Raw genomic sequence first — 16,076 nt, forward strand, 5'->3', positions numbered from 1 at the left:
AAAGCAGAAGGGACAGTCATCAACCCTACGCCTGTCTGATATTAGTGCTCAGAACATAAGAAACTTTGAAGTTATAATGTTATATTTGCAATTGACCTGGTTGTGTTAATGGTGACCAAACTTCCTTGTGTAGAACGACTTTGAGTCAAACATCCTATCATGTTTGGCAATGTGTATTGTCAATTTGCTTGGTGCGAAAACAATAATGTTAGTGCATAGATAATTCAAGTCCGATCTTTCTACTTGAAGTTATTAAGCACCAATTCTTAAAGGGGGGGGGGGGGGGGGAATAGATTTGTATGACCTCTATCACAGCTACCACTTGTGTCAAGCAAATATTTACATATAAAATGTTCATCTATGCTATTGCTTTCTCTTGATTTTTGAATTTTTATCCTCATCCCTCCTTAGACCCCACATGTTTTTGTAATGGAATATAGAAAGAGACTAGGTGCTATGTGAATTGCAGGATGCAGCTCTGGCTAAAACGAGGGAGCTGAAGAAATTGTGTGAGGGAACACGCTCATCCATGTTTGACGGAAGACTTGTCAATATAATAGGAGAGATCAACGCTCAGTTGACTAGTGGCTTTGGAGCATGAAGGTCGCTTGTTGGTCACAATGTCATCTTGAAAGAGGATTGATCGCTAAAGAAATAATGGCCTCGACAGCGAGAGCTCTTTTTTTCAATTTTTTTTAAAAGGTCATATTACGTGCTCATTTTTCTACAAAGACGATACCTTGACGATTGGTAAAGATACACGGTTGGTTGGTTGAAGGATTCAATTATCAACATAGACCAACCAAGGAAAAAAAAAAAGATTGAAGTATGAATGAATGAAAGGGGAAGAAGTGCCTCTTATGGTTTTAACTTTTATAAGCAGAAATTGGTGGACGTGGATGGTGTGATTTTCTTGTTTGTTGGTTATGAATATGAAGGTTAGATGTTGGCGAAGAGGCATGAGTTTGAGTTGTTTCAAAGTTGCGGACCGTAGCAGGCCTGTAAAAGCAAGATTCGCAGCAGTAATAAGCATCTTTGACCCAGACTAAGACCTATATTCACAGACCGAGAGTGGAATCCTTTCGTCGTACTCCTTCTGGGTCCTTGGGATTCCCTGCCTCCTTGACACGGCCTCTCTCCGTTCAGGCGTTCACGCTAAGATGGCCTTTAACCAGTAGGTGAGCGTGAGCCTTGATACCTAACAACTGCATAAGTCATTGCATGACGAATATATTATTGGTGAGGATGGTCAGTGTGATAAATGATAACTTGAATCTTGAATTACTAGAAGAGTGTTTAGATTAAATGAAGTGAATATCTCTTAAGAAAAATAATTTGTTTTAGGAAATTTGGCCAATTAAGCTTTCCAGCTAACTGGGGGAAGATCTGCTAAGCAAGAGGATACAAAGTCATTAAGAGAATGAATGTATAAAGGATGAGACCCTTGTTTTGATTGAAATAATGAAGATCCTTTATTGTGCTGGACAAGTCGTCGGGGAAAAGGACGGAACCCTGTTCAATGGGGGATGGTAGCAAAGGCATGGTGAGCAATTGGTGAGGTAGGAAATCGGCAGCACCAATTGAAGGGGACGACAAGGAGATGAGACGGGGAGCGGATGAGGCCGACGTCATTTGTGGGCCCATCCTAATTTTCTGAACATGCGTTTGTACTTTTCTATGTGCCACTTTTTCTGGTCTTCGGGATCACTTCATTACCCGTAAGTCCGTAACACACACGCTGACTGCATACCCTCCTCCACTTGACTAACCCTTCTTCTTCTGGCCTGATTTTCTAACCATTGGTTGATCTATAATCACTTTTGTTAGCTTTACAGTATTTTTGCCGATTTCGTTTTACAAATTTCTTTGCGTTAGTAAAAGAGACGTATTTCCAGGTGCGGAGAGAGAGAGAGGGAGAAACTTATATTTAAACAAAATACCACAATCGGACCAAGCAATAAAAAATTAGGTTTACTTAGTATATGAAATAAAATGAAATGAAAAAATAAATCAAATTATTTCTTGTAAACAATAAAAAATAAAAATACCTTCTACACAAATATCAGAGGTGGGGTTGGGGTTGAGCTCACTGGAGGGAGCTAGCCTTAAAGGACATCTTTGCTTCGCCCTCTGCCTCCATCCCCTTCATTAAATAAAGGTTTTAACTAATGTCCCTGATAAATTTACCTCTATTGACTTATAAATTTTTGAGAAAATTTTTATCCTGCTTCACTAAAAACGGAAGTGCAACCAACTCGAGATATCAAGTGGCTGTGCCTGAGAATCGAGCCTTGAGTTAGGAGCTCCATTTTAACGGATCTGATCTTGTCATTTTTAAAGGTTTAAGTTTTAATTAAAGATCTTAGATTGAAGAATCTATAGATGAGATTGTTTGCGATCGGAAGTAAGGGACGAGCCGAAAGATAACATTTTTGTTGAAGAAAGAATCCTTATACCATGGTTCGCCAAGAAAGAAAGCTACATGGGGGAATCTTGGGTTGCATGATAAGGAGAATTACAAGAATGCATGGCAATCCCGAAGCCAATTCACAGGAGGAAAAAAAAAAAAAAAAAAAAAGAACAAACAAATTGCATGTTAGAAGTTTAAGTTTCACTGAATTTGAGTTAACATGAGAAAGCTTACATGAGATGAAATTAAATTTATAATTAATATATAATAAAAATAACCATAAATTTGGGTTTTAAGATTTCAAATCAGAAGATTTTTCTTCGGTTGCCCCTTATAAAGGAAAGTCTTTATTCAAACCATGCTACCACGATGGATGGCTGTCAAGACCAAGATCACGTCATGTTAAACCCTCTGGTAACTTCACTCGCAACATCGGAATCTCTTTCCCTTTGTATTTTCTCTTGCAGAAGGATTCTTTTCTTTCTTTTTTTCATTACACAATATTCCAAAAAACTGGAAAGTATTATTGCAATACACACAAATTAATTTGAATTCCCGCCATGTGAGATCATAGTATATTTATTCAATGCGATGACTGTTGTGGTGCCAGAACTCGAATTCAAAGTCATAAAATAAGTTGATTTTAACTTCTTAGTCAGTTAAACCAAACACCCCTCGATGATATAAATATATTTCTAACAAAATGTAGAAATAAAATGATGTGTTAGAAGGTTAATGTATGAAATTAATATGGAGGTGGATTTATGAGGCGGAGAGAACATAGGGGAAGTGGAACTATTTGAAAACCAGAGTGAAGAAGAAATTGTTAAAATGTTAGATGCGGAGCCTGTCCCATCCCTAGAAGCACGATTTGACAGGGCCGTGCCCAGAAGCAGAACCTCGCACATGCCTCACCAAATCAATTAGCCCCACCACCCCGCGACACTCACCCTACTGCCAGTGTTATCACACATCTCATTTTCTGCTCCCTTCAACCTCATCAACCTGCCATACCTGTGAATGCAAATAGCCCTTCATCACCTTATTCCCATTCAGACCCAACAACGCAAAACGCTTCAGGGTTCCGAATCATCAATGTTACTTCCAATACTTTTGTGTCGGCTATTTCATCTCTTTTGGATTATATATCATCATCAATATTCGTTAACACTTCAATAAATCCACTCCGTTGACTCCTATTCTTTGAATTTTTTTTATGGTCAGTTGACAACAGACAAAAAAGGCGAGGCATCCAGCTACAAGGTAGCATCGGAGATCCTCATGGGGCATGTACATATTAATTGAAAATGCGTCAGTGATGACAGACCATGGATACAAACTTATAAAGCCAGAGTCACGACAACAAAAAGATTTAAAAACCATCGTATGTGAAGAAGGTTGAGTTTTAAACCTTCTAACAAACCAAAATACTGTCTGATCAATCAACGAGATCCTGTATTCAACACATCACATACAGTTCAAACAAAACGCAGGCAAGAGATGGAAGAAGCACTCTAGAGAGACCAGTGCATGTGATGCTGAGAATCACCATAGACCCTCGACTGCTCTAGATCCATGTAATGCCTCCTGCCCTGTTGTGACACGTCAAGCTCCCCAGGAAGAGGGCTGCTGATAGGCTGCGAATTTGGTGACCCAGGCCCAAGTCAGGGACAATGTCATGAGAACAGCTATCAGCAGCAGCAGCATCAATGCCCTTAAAACACCATGAGGCATTTGAAAGTTGATGATGGAGGGAAGTTCCATGCCCATGATGAGAAGATGCAGAGGAGTTGTGTGATGGGCGTGTCGTCAAAGCTCATAAAATTATTTGTACCAAGACTTGGTGCTCTGTTTCGAGGGGCCCAAGCTTGGTTTGACAGAAGAGAGAGAGCACAGCTTGAGTCTGTCAATCCTGAAAAGCTTTCCCCTGATGAAGAATTTCTGGAGCCAGAGTAGCTTGTCCCGCCAACTGGAGAACCTGCTTGCAAGAAAAGCAATGATGGAGACTCTGAATGGCCCTGCCATGGAAGTGTCACTGTTGGATTCCCAGGAAGCTGCTCAGATGATGTGGTGTTGGCATCGAATTTCTTAGGCTAAGTTTAGGATATGAAGCGAATTCCATTAGAAATCCACCACCTCTGCTATTGTTGTTATCTGTTGATGCAAGTATCGAACAATTAATTCCGCTCTAGATAGATGCCAGAATAGCACTTGAGAGAGAGAGAGAGAGAGAGAGAGAGAGAGAGAATTGATATTTTACTGATATTAATAATGTCTAACCAAAACTAGCTGGAGCAAGTCGGCCATATCGAGAAGCCATCAGGGAGCCAGGTGGGGGTTTTCTCCTCCTTTCGTTATGACCAGCAAGTCGCCTGCGACAGCTTCGCTTTACTTGATCAAATTCAGAGAGCTGGTGAAATCTGGTCAAGGCTATCAAACAAGATATTAGATTTCCTCACTCAAGAACAGCCAGATGAACTTAGCCACCAAGGCAAAGTTCTAGGAAATATGGAATGCAAACACAGGATTTATGGAGCACTAGCATCAAGTCAATTGAACTAGTTCTAAGCATTACAATTACTGACACCTACGTTAGTTTAACTTAGAGACAGCAATTGATTTTCACACATACAACGTCAAATCTTACACAAGAAATGGTGAGCTCCATGGTAAAATACTAGTTTTAGACCGGCAAAAATATACAGCAAATACTCAAGCAACATGCCCCCAAAAAAAAAAAAATTTACATGCACACGTATGCAATATGAGATTGAGGTTAAAAAAAACAATGGAACATAACAAAGCAATTCAAATTGAAGTGGCGAGCCAGCCAATCAAACATGTCAGTATCCCATGAAGGTATTATTTACAAGCCTGGACTTTTGGTTCAGCTCCAGGGAAAAGACATTGAGAATTGAGATCTAGTTGACATCCTAATAATACCTTATAACTTCAGGGGATAACATTAAAAAATATCGCATACACATTATATCACAAGGCCAAACAGGCGCCCAACTAGCTTAGCGATTGGTCAACACTTATTTTGATAATGATAATATAAACATAATTCAAGTCCCAAAGGTAATAAATTAAAACGCCAAATGAACTACCGTCCAACAAACCAAGCATGAAAGAAACAGAAGAGCATCTGACATTTTTCTAACACTTAATAGAGGTCATAAACCCGTATTTTGTATATTTATAGACTGCTATTAAAGATAAGTGTCGATTATGCTGTCATTTCCTAAACCATCCCCATCCAGCATTTAATTCATGGCTTTCAAAGCAAAGGATCCGCATGCAACAATTAATGCACCCCACCAACTAGGCTAGAGCATTCAATAGTTTCAGAATTTCATACTAATTCAGGCCAATGCACTGGCAGACAGACCGTGTAACACATTTACGGTCCCCCAAACTAGATGACCATCCAACTACGAATTTTGAAGGCTTTTAGGAATATTTTCCGTTACATACTCACCCGGGACGCTGATTATCATGTTTCAGAACCAATTAGCCAAGTTAAAAAATAAACAAATCAACGTACTAACATGATATAATTCTAAATGCACAGAGCTACTAAAACCAGAACACAGGTTAACAATAAGCATTGAAGAAAGGAAAAAAGAGGAAAGTTCACATAAAGCACGGCATGACATCAACGGAAAAAGCCCTCACCACCCCAAACAAGGAAAACCAATACAAACAAACGTTGCATGTCCTGTCTTGTCTCAGTTTGTGTGAGGGGGGAGTTGCTGTAGCCTATAGACTTGCTATATTAGACCAAGTATCATAGGCTCACTGAGACTCGAATATCCACTAAACTATCCATGAAATTGCATACTGTTCCTCCGTATTTCCCTTCCACCAACGAAATCCACAAAATTTCAACCCCGAATTTACCCTCTAAACCCCAATTATCGGACTACTAAGCCCTATTCCCTAGCGGCCCTGCACTAGAAGGGCAGAAACATACTTGTAACCGCAGCGAAATATGACAACAATCACCTACAGCGGACGAAATGTCGGTTAATAAAATACTGATGCCAAAAACCAGAACAAGAGAGCGGTGAGAAAGGAAAGGCGAAGATGAGAAAGGGCAGGGCACAAGTTTATTCTGCAAGCAGAGAAGTAAATGTAAAACAGTATCTACAGACTGTGATTAAAATAAAATGAAACAGCTTAAAAAACAAAGAAGAATAAAGAAGAGTTTATTAGAAGTATGGAAGGAGAGAAGAGGAGGAAGGGAGGAGGGACAAAGGATAAATAAAAGAGGAGGATAACAGAGGTGACCTGACTGCTACACTGTTGGCAAAACCTTTGCTCTTGACCAGCGACAACGACCTTGGGTGATTTGGAGTGCACACTACAGACTTTATGTCTGGAATAGTAAGCCTTGGCATCACTCAGATCTACTTTGCAGCCCTCCACCTGACACCTCGGAGGCTGAGCCCCCTGAGCCCCACTCCCCCTTCCCTTCTTAGGCGGGGTCACCCCTGCGGAGGACGCCGACGCCCCACCGCTGGATTTCACAGGACCTCCCACACCCACATCCTCGAAGTATATCTTCTGACCGAACTTCAAGCCGTTCGTTCAGGGACTCCGTGGAGGAGTTGGAGGCGGCGGCGGCGGCTTCAGAAGCAGAGGCGGAACTCATAAGTGAATAGTAGCAGGAGCGGAGTGCAAATTCTGCACGCACTGGAAAAGAACGAGGGGGAGGGAGGAGGAAAAGAAGGTAGTGCGAAGTGCGTGTTATTGATGGAGGGGGGAGAGGGGCAGAAGGGTGGGGGGAGTGAGAGAGAGAGAGAGAGAGATCAAACGAGTGGTAGTGGGAGAGCAACGTGGAAGATGATAAAGGAGATGGTGGAAGGAGGGCAGGGAAAAGCAGTGACCTGACGCTGGGCCATGGCAGTATAGTACACTCAGACGCCGTCGGTCAAAAAAATAATGGAGGGTGAAAGGCGAGATTGATAATGGAACGAACGGGGATATGTACTTTGCCTCCTCAAAAAAAAAAAAAAAATGGCTTTGGGGGGTGGGCTGGTCTGAGCCTGAGTCCTGAGAGCGAGGGAGTGCGGCCGTGAGGGGGAAGAAAGAGGGAGGCTTTTACGATTAAGGTGGTGTGAGGACTGAGGGTCTCACGCAGGGGCAATTATGGTCCAAGTGGAACCGTCGTTTTTAACAACTTTTTGGGTGTCTCAGTCACACCAACGAGAAAAAGAGAAACAGAATTGGGATCATTATTAGAAAATTTTAAAAGGAATGTGTTTCAATTTGAGCAGGCACGCTGGATGAGTGGGAGATATTTGAGTCCGTACTATATTCTTGGGTCGGGTACGTTATATTCCGGTCACCTCCCCCTTCTCTATTATTTTATTCATTTTCTATCCGCCAGATTCTTCCCCAGCGGCCGGCAGCATTTAACTTAGCTTGAACATTTATTTGCCTTTGACGCCACCTGACCCAAAGTGCCCTTGTTTATTTATTTTACTTCCCCATTGATGTGATGTGACTTCAACAAAATATCTGTTGCCATCCACATGACTCGCTGTCTAATTGTTCTCGACCTCAAAATAAAAGCTTAATTGCGGCATAAAATTTGAAGGATTATTTATAACTTTTTTTAAAGAGATCAGTTAATTTAAGTTAAATTTTAATTAATTAATTTTAAAATGTTAATAAATTCTTTTGATTTTTTTTGTGATAATAAATTTAATATATTTAAAAATTTAGAGTTTAACTCTTAATGTTATAATTTTATTATGATATATTTAAAATTTATTTATAAAATTTTAATATTATTAAAGAATAAACAATAGGCCAAAACAAATAAAGGATACATTTATTTCATTGATAAATGGGCAATAGGTGAAGAATGAACAATACACTTAATATTTTTTTAATATTAAATATAAATATTTGTGTTTCCTTTTAAAATAAAAAAAATAAGATGCAATTCATTTTAATAAAGTTATAAAATTAAAAACCTAACTTACAATCACTAAAACTGTTAGATTGATATTTTTCAATATTAATTGATATTTTTAATATTAAAGATAGACATTTATACTCCCTATTAAAATTTAAAAAAAAAATTGTAAACACATCACAGCAAAGTCATAAAATAAAGAGTCAAACTTATAAATTTTTAAAAATATTAAACTTAATATTTCTCAACATTAAATATAAACATTTATATTTTATATTAAAATTTTAAAAATAAATGACAGATATATGACAATAAAATTATAAAATTAGCAGTCAAATTTGTAAATTTTTTGAATTTATTATCAATAAAGGACCATAAGACTTTATTAGTATTCTTAAATTGATTGAAAATTAACTTGAATTAACTTATCTCCTCATGACTTTCTCAAATCTAATATAATTTGTAATAAAAATTTTAAAACGTATATGGGCGCATCGACTTATCACTGTGAAAAAAAAAAAAATCAGGGAGAATTGACCACCAGTTTCCAAGACTAACGCATTTAAAATAAAAGTTCAATAAAATCAAAAATAATTCTGCTAGTCTAGGAGCACTTTTTACAATCGAGTCTTCAAGTGGAAAGATGGAATTGCTCTTTTTATAAAACACGTAACAAAATATTTGTAAATAATATGTAAGGTTCATTTATTAATAAGAAAACATTTATCTATTTCATATAATTCACGTATTTATTTGTTAAATGGGAAGAAATGTGCAGAGAGGAAATGTACCAAGTAATATTTATAACAAACTCTTATAAATAACATTTAAAGTCTAATTATTAATAAAAAATATTCATTCATTTCATGTAGTTTATATTTGTTGAATGAAAGGAAATTTACAAGTTATGTAAATGAAATTTACAACAAAAAATTTGTGAATGACATTCAAAATTTATTTGTTTACAATAAAATGTTCTTTTATTTTACATAGCCCACACGCTTCACACTTATTGGATAAGAGGACATTTACAAATCAAATTTGCAGCAAAACATCCGTAAAAAAAAAAAAAAGATCAAAACTCTTTTATCTTCAACAAAAGATCCATTTATCGCATAAAGGAAAAATTTTGCCTTTTTGTCAAAAAATTTTATTGCAAAAAGAAAAAGAAGTCATCCAGCATGCAAAATCAGTTAAAATTCTATAGAGCCTATAATGCAAATATATTAATTACAGGGCCTATAGTCAATTCTCCCGGAAAATTAAAATGTGTAAAAAAAATCATACTATCCAAAAGATGTAAATGAAACGTCTTAAGAAAATATATTAGCATAGACAGGTATAAATACAAAAAAAAAATATTCATGCAATATAAAAAAAACATAATTATGCTCGTTAAAGATGAAACTTATTCCTCTCATTTCATGTATAAAAAACACAACTACATGTAATGGAATTTACAACAAAACCAATCTTTTATAATATACTCTTTCCTTTAAAACTATAAAACATTTTGAATCAACTATTACTTTCAATAAAATAGTTGCTTATTTTAAACTAACCTTATTTTTTTATATTAATCTCAATTAAATACCTCATAATAAATATAAAATTACTATCCATAAAATTTTTTTAAAAAATAATAAATTATACTTAAAAAAATTAAAATATTTTATATTTTTAAATAGAGGAATATAAAAAATATCCTTTATTTTCCACACATCAAGATGTTGAAAAACATGTCTAATTAGTAAAATCTGCAACAGACCAATTTCAGGCATTATTTTTTATTTAATTAAAAATTGTATTATTTTTGACATCATTGTCTTTTAACATCTCGGTCTTATTATAGAGACAAAAAAAATACTCCATTTTTATATATAAAAAAATTATATCACATGATTTAAAAAAATCAATTAATTATAACGATTGTATTTGAAAATAAAAAATGAATTAAATATTTTATATTAATTAATATAAGTACACATTAATTATTTCTCGTTGATGTAAATTATGAGAAGTAATTAAAAAAATATGTAATAAATGTTTTATTGGAATGGGCAACTTGACTTGTAAAAAAATATTCCCACATTTTAAATTATAAAACACTTTTAGACAAAATTTCATTTGCCAATAACCTTTATTAAATACAATTAACAATATTTTTTAAAAAATAAAAATATAAACTTTTAAAAATACCCTTCATTTAATAACCTTAAATTCATACCTAATTAATATTAAATAGAGAGAGAGAAAATGTAATGTTGGAATAAGCATATTTAATAAAATCTTAATTTTTTTTAAAGTATTTTATATTTTGGAACAGCAAATCATTCTCAAAAGTATTTTATAATTTAAAATGAAGAGAGTATAAGTTAAATGTGGTAGTTTCGCTGACTATAAAAAATGGAAGAAGTATTTGTTTTGGACATATTCATAAGAGACACAAATTATTATTGTATCTATATTTACTTTTTGATCTTTATTAAACATCGAGAATGTTATTAACTGCTATAACATATTTTATTTTTAAATATGCATATTTAATAAAAATAAAATTAAAAGCTTTTAGATTTTTAGACAATAGTTAATAAAGACTAGGATTTTTGTTTTTTTGTTTTTATAAAATAGATTGAGAGAGAGTTATAAATAAAATTAAAAGGAGTGGGCGCACGTATAGCATGGCCAAAATACATCCGTGGGTATTGAGGAAGGAAGCTTGACGGAAGTGTATTGCCAGCTTTGCAGATCCGCCGGGCAACAAAAGAGATTTTGAAATCCGAGTAAGGGGGACTGATTCTGGGAAACATGCCGTTCGTTGGACACTGCGAAGGCGATAAATAAAGAAAACACAGAGAAGGCCAGGATAGTAGTGCCTGTAATTAATGAACTCATAACGAGAATGCTCTGCAGTCTGCACCCTCATTCTCTTCTTATCTTCATAAATGTGTCATGCTATACATACATATATATATATATATATATTACACATTCAAATCCTCACAAGTACTTTGATCAACTTCATCCTTACAAACCTGGATGCCATTTTTGGACAAGGCAAAAATCAGTCACTGGCCTATGCCCTCTCGCCGCTCTACCCTCGCTCATTAATGTCATCTCGTGTATTACCATATTTTCACTTCAAGTCCTTTACCCACGGCCTGTATTCTACATGTCCTCCACAAAAACTACAGCCACGAGCTTGGAAAACCATCATAGAGGGAACTGACTTATTGTCATAGACTCGTGGGAATAATGACGCTATACACGCTCCTAACACGCGCGCGCACATTTGCAGCAGTCTTTGATTTTCAATAGTGACAAGTCTTTGTTTGTATTATTATATACTCACTTTATCTCTCTACATAAAATATTTTTAATTTAATCACATATATTAATAAAATTTTTATTTAATTGAATTCTCTTTAAATCAGAATAATTTTTTAATTTTACTCTTAATAATATCAATTAATATAATCGTGTGATAATAGATAAAGCATACAAATAATATCTCTTTTCTTTTTCTATAACAAGAGTAAAATTATTTGATTATTCAAAAATATCATGATACTTCTTATATTTAAAGATAAAATAATTTTTAAAAATACCTTATATACAAAAGTAATGAAGGGAGTGTACATTTGTGTGTGATGGGGAGATTCACATAATTACACAATTTTACAAAGATAAAATTGGCCTCAGTTATAAAGTATTTCCTCATTCCCTCTATATAAAGTGTTTTAATTAAATTTTGCTTATCAGTAAAAGTTTGTTAGTTAGTTGAAAATCCATAAAATCAAAACATTATTGAGTTTTACCCCTAAAAAAATGTCATAATTAATATTTAATGGTGGGTGGTAAATCACACAATTAACATCTCTTATTCTTTTCAAGATAAAATTGAAATTGTTTAATTACTAAAAATTATTATGATACCTCTTATGTTTTAGGATAAAAAAGCTTCTAGAAAGCACCTTTACATATATAGGGATGAAGAGAGTATCTTATAAAAACATGAAATAATATAGTACCATTTAATGCTTATCACTTAATTCTAACGGAATTACTGAGACTTGAGAATACACAATGATCTTGTACAAACACCAAAATATATGTTCTTTTTATAATTTCACTAGCTACATTTTCCATGCTAATTCATATTATTTTAATTAACGAGAATAAAATTAGAAAATGCAGATATTTTTAATAAAAAAGTAACATAGCGATTTTTGTTAATTTATGTAAAAAAATTTAAACACGTTAGAAAAATAACCGGAGAAAATGTTAATATAGAAATTATATTCCGGTAAGGCATCAATATAATAGGAGCTGCAGAGCTAATGTCATTGGCACAAGGATTATTTGCTTTCATTTTATTTTAAAACTTTTGCAAATATAGTCTTTTTATATAAATAAATCAAACAAATAGCCTAACATTTATATTATATTTTATATTATAAATAATTTATTATATTTATTAATAATATATCGTTGTATATTAATGATAAACCTCTTATAAATTTTTAAATTTTTAACGATAATCTTTTCATATATCAATATGAATCGGTCATACATGCTTCTAAATTTTAAAAATTTGATTCATATTTTCTTTCTTTTCTTTTTTAATTATTAGATCAAGATTTGAACAGTTTAAGATGTGATGTCTTGTAAAAATATATTAGAGTGTTAAATTATAAAAATAAATAATTAAATTTAATTAAACTGTTAAAATTTAATTTGAATAGTTTAAAAATTCAGTAAAAATCAAATTAAGAATGTTTTATAGAAAATAAATCTAAACTATCAAAATATTAATTTTAATGGCTAGAAAAAAGAAAGGGCAGGAAGAGAATGGAAAGAAGAAGAGAGAAATCCTTGCTCTCAAAGAGAAACTTGATTGAGAACATTATCATTTTTCTATAGGTCATATATATATGTGTGTATTATACACACACCGTCCCTGCTAACATCAATTCATATTCACACTCATATTATTATTAGCACACGTAGAAGAGAATAATGTGATGTCGTTTTCGCAAGTGACTAAAATGTCATTATTGGACTGGACATGTTTACCAAGGAGGCTGAGAGAGTAAAGTGATTAATTGGCCAAACATGTTCATTACACTTGGTGTTGACTTCTTGGCTTTTACAAGTTACCAATCCACTTATTCCGCCGCGAGGCTTCCTATAGATAGCATGAAATTACCCCGGCTTTCTTTTTTTCTATACTCTCTTCGCACCATTATATAAATTTTTTTTTAAAAAAAATTATTTAATGTAAAGTATAAGATATTAAAAAATACTATATAATTTTTTAGCTGTACAGTTGCACTCATATTTTATTAAGTAACTAATGATAATTTAAGATATAAGATATTGAGCAGGTATTATATATATTTTTTAAATATACCTTTATTTATTGAGTACATGTTATACGTAAGTGTGCATTTTCACTCATTCCATTATTTTTAGTGAGCAATTGTATCCTTTCTCTTTATACTCCCTTCCCACCATCATATAAGCTATTTTTTAAAAGCTTTATTTGATTCAAAAAATAAAATATTAAATAAGTGTTATCTATATATACATATTTCAATTATATTTTTACTTTATTGAATAATTCATGATGGTATTTTTTTTTTGATGAAAGAATTAATAATAATATTTTGAATGAGTCAAATATATATTTTTATATTTTAAAATATAATTAAAAATTTATAAAAAAAATTTATAAAATTAAGATTAATATAAACTAATTAATAATGATTAATATTATTGTTTTGAGGAGGGAGTACATTATAAAACTTCATCTATGGTCTTTCACTTGAACAAGGCCCAAAGAAATCATCGCATTCCAATTTATAAGCAATAAATGCAGTAGTAATTATTTTATATTTACCGATATTATTAATATAAAATGATTATAGGTATTGACTTTAAACTACGGGCATCACTTAGCCTCTGCAGATAATTGATATCGTATTAATTACACCCTTTCTGGACCAAAAAAAGAGTACGATCTACATTATTACTTTTTTCCAACACGCGCGCGCGCAAAACAAACAGTGCTTGGACAGTGTCATTGTTATTTCTTGGGTAAATAAATCTTTAAAAAAAACATGATCGAAAGCCGTTAGATAGTGTGTTAAAGTTTCGAAATATAATTATAATTATCTTGGCCAAAAAAAAAAGTTATAATTATTACTGCAACCTTTAACTTTTCACGATGACACAATAATAGTAAGTTCTGCAAGCTCTACTTTTGAGCTGCCAACACTAAGACGGGAGCTTAAAAAGGCAGGTGGTGGATGGGTTCATGCTTGTTTTTCGAGCACAGAGTGAGCAGTGAGTACAGCGTTCAAGTGTGAACTAAAATAACCCCAACAAGAATTGGACAGCCATTATGGTAATAATATATAGGAGTATAGTATTACTGCAACTCATGAAAGATTAGCCACTGCGTATGATCACGCAGACATACAAAGAACCATACTTGAAAGCTAAGAAAAAAGGAAAGTAATTCAAGATCGAAGAAGGTCAACGACTCAAATTATTATGTGATGTGCTCTCATTGACGAAACTTGTTAAGAGAGATATCATTGGGAATTGTGCTAACAAAACGAGCGTGATTGAAAAAGTTGAACCCACCACCAAATGGGGACCATTTCTGAGTCATTTGTGCTGATCTGCGATGCTTGTTTAGCCCAATATGCGAGTATCTGATTGTCAGCCTACCAATATGCTGTGTTGAGCGATTCTCTGAGCAAAAGAACCGGACGTTTGTCTCTCACTCGAATGATGTGTCTGGAAATTCGCAATTGCAATTATCATGACTGTCATGACTCTACACACACACACACACACAAGCTTCCTGGTCTGGCCCTAAGCCAATAAACTTCAGTGTCTAACACATATCATCAACGACTCCTTCTTGTCGGAAAAATGATACTGCTATTTATATCTCAGACTCGCATCTCTCACCGATTCTCCTATGAATATCAGAATAATTAAGAAGTATAGTACATTCAACTTATAATTGTCACTTTAGCTCGTTATTATTTTGAGACCCATAAATGTTTAGATCTACAGTACATACAGGTATAAGTTAAATGTAATAGCCTGAATTTTAATCCTTAATTAATTAGTGAAATAATTAAGTTTAAATTGTTAAATGAAGTTAGGCGGATGGCTAAGATTAATGTAGTATGTGATTAATAGAAAGCTAACGAATGTTTGAGTTGTAATTTTAATTTTAGGATTAAGTCTAGAGTGAAGTTCGGCCACCCCAACATAAAAAAAAATAGAGAGAGAAAAATAAAGAAAAATGGCTCTATATTACATGCTTTAAAGCCCAAGCAACCACAAACACAAAATTCACCTCCCTGTATCACATACTGTAACGCATGGTACATGTGCTGCAACACAAATCTTGTTTTTTGTGGAAATAAGTCACAAATAAGACTTGAAAAATAAAGGAAAATTAAATAGAAAATGAGGAAGATGGAGAAGGCTACTAAGGCTTCAATTCTAAGGAGAGATGAGAGGTGTTTCCAAGCTACTAAACACCCACGGGTAAGTTTTCTAGCTTCTTCTTCTCCCTTCCTCACCCATTTTCTTATGTTTTTGTTAGGATTTGATAAGAGAAGGCTATTTTTTGTCTATATAAGTTATGAGTCCAAACTCATTAATTTAAATGAAATTAATAGTAGTTGTTTTGAGTATTTAAACTTAAAA

The 16,076-nt window shown here is 33.7% G+C and overlaps 1 pseudogene; it reads right to left on the minus strand.

The window, feature by feature from the left end:
- Positions 1-3,649: 3,649 nt before the first annotated feature.
- The window catches only part of LOC129305154 (squamosa promoter-binding-like protein 9), a 14,731-nt pseudogene continuing 2,304 nt past the window's right edge, over positions 3,650-16,076 (minus strand).

Source organism: Prosopis cineraria, unplaced genomic scaffold (genome assembly GCF_029017545.1).
Source record: "Prosopis cineraria cultivar Desert tree isolate PC_DT_omini unplaced genomic scaffold, ASM2901754v1 PC3, whole genome shotgun sequence".
NCBI classification, from domain to species: domain Eukaryota; kingdom Viridiplantae; phylum Streptophyta; class Magnoliopsida; order Fabales; family Fabaceae; genus Prosopis; species Prosopis cineraria.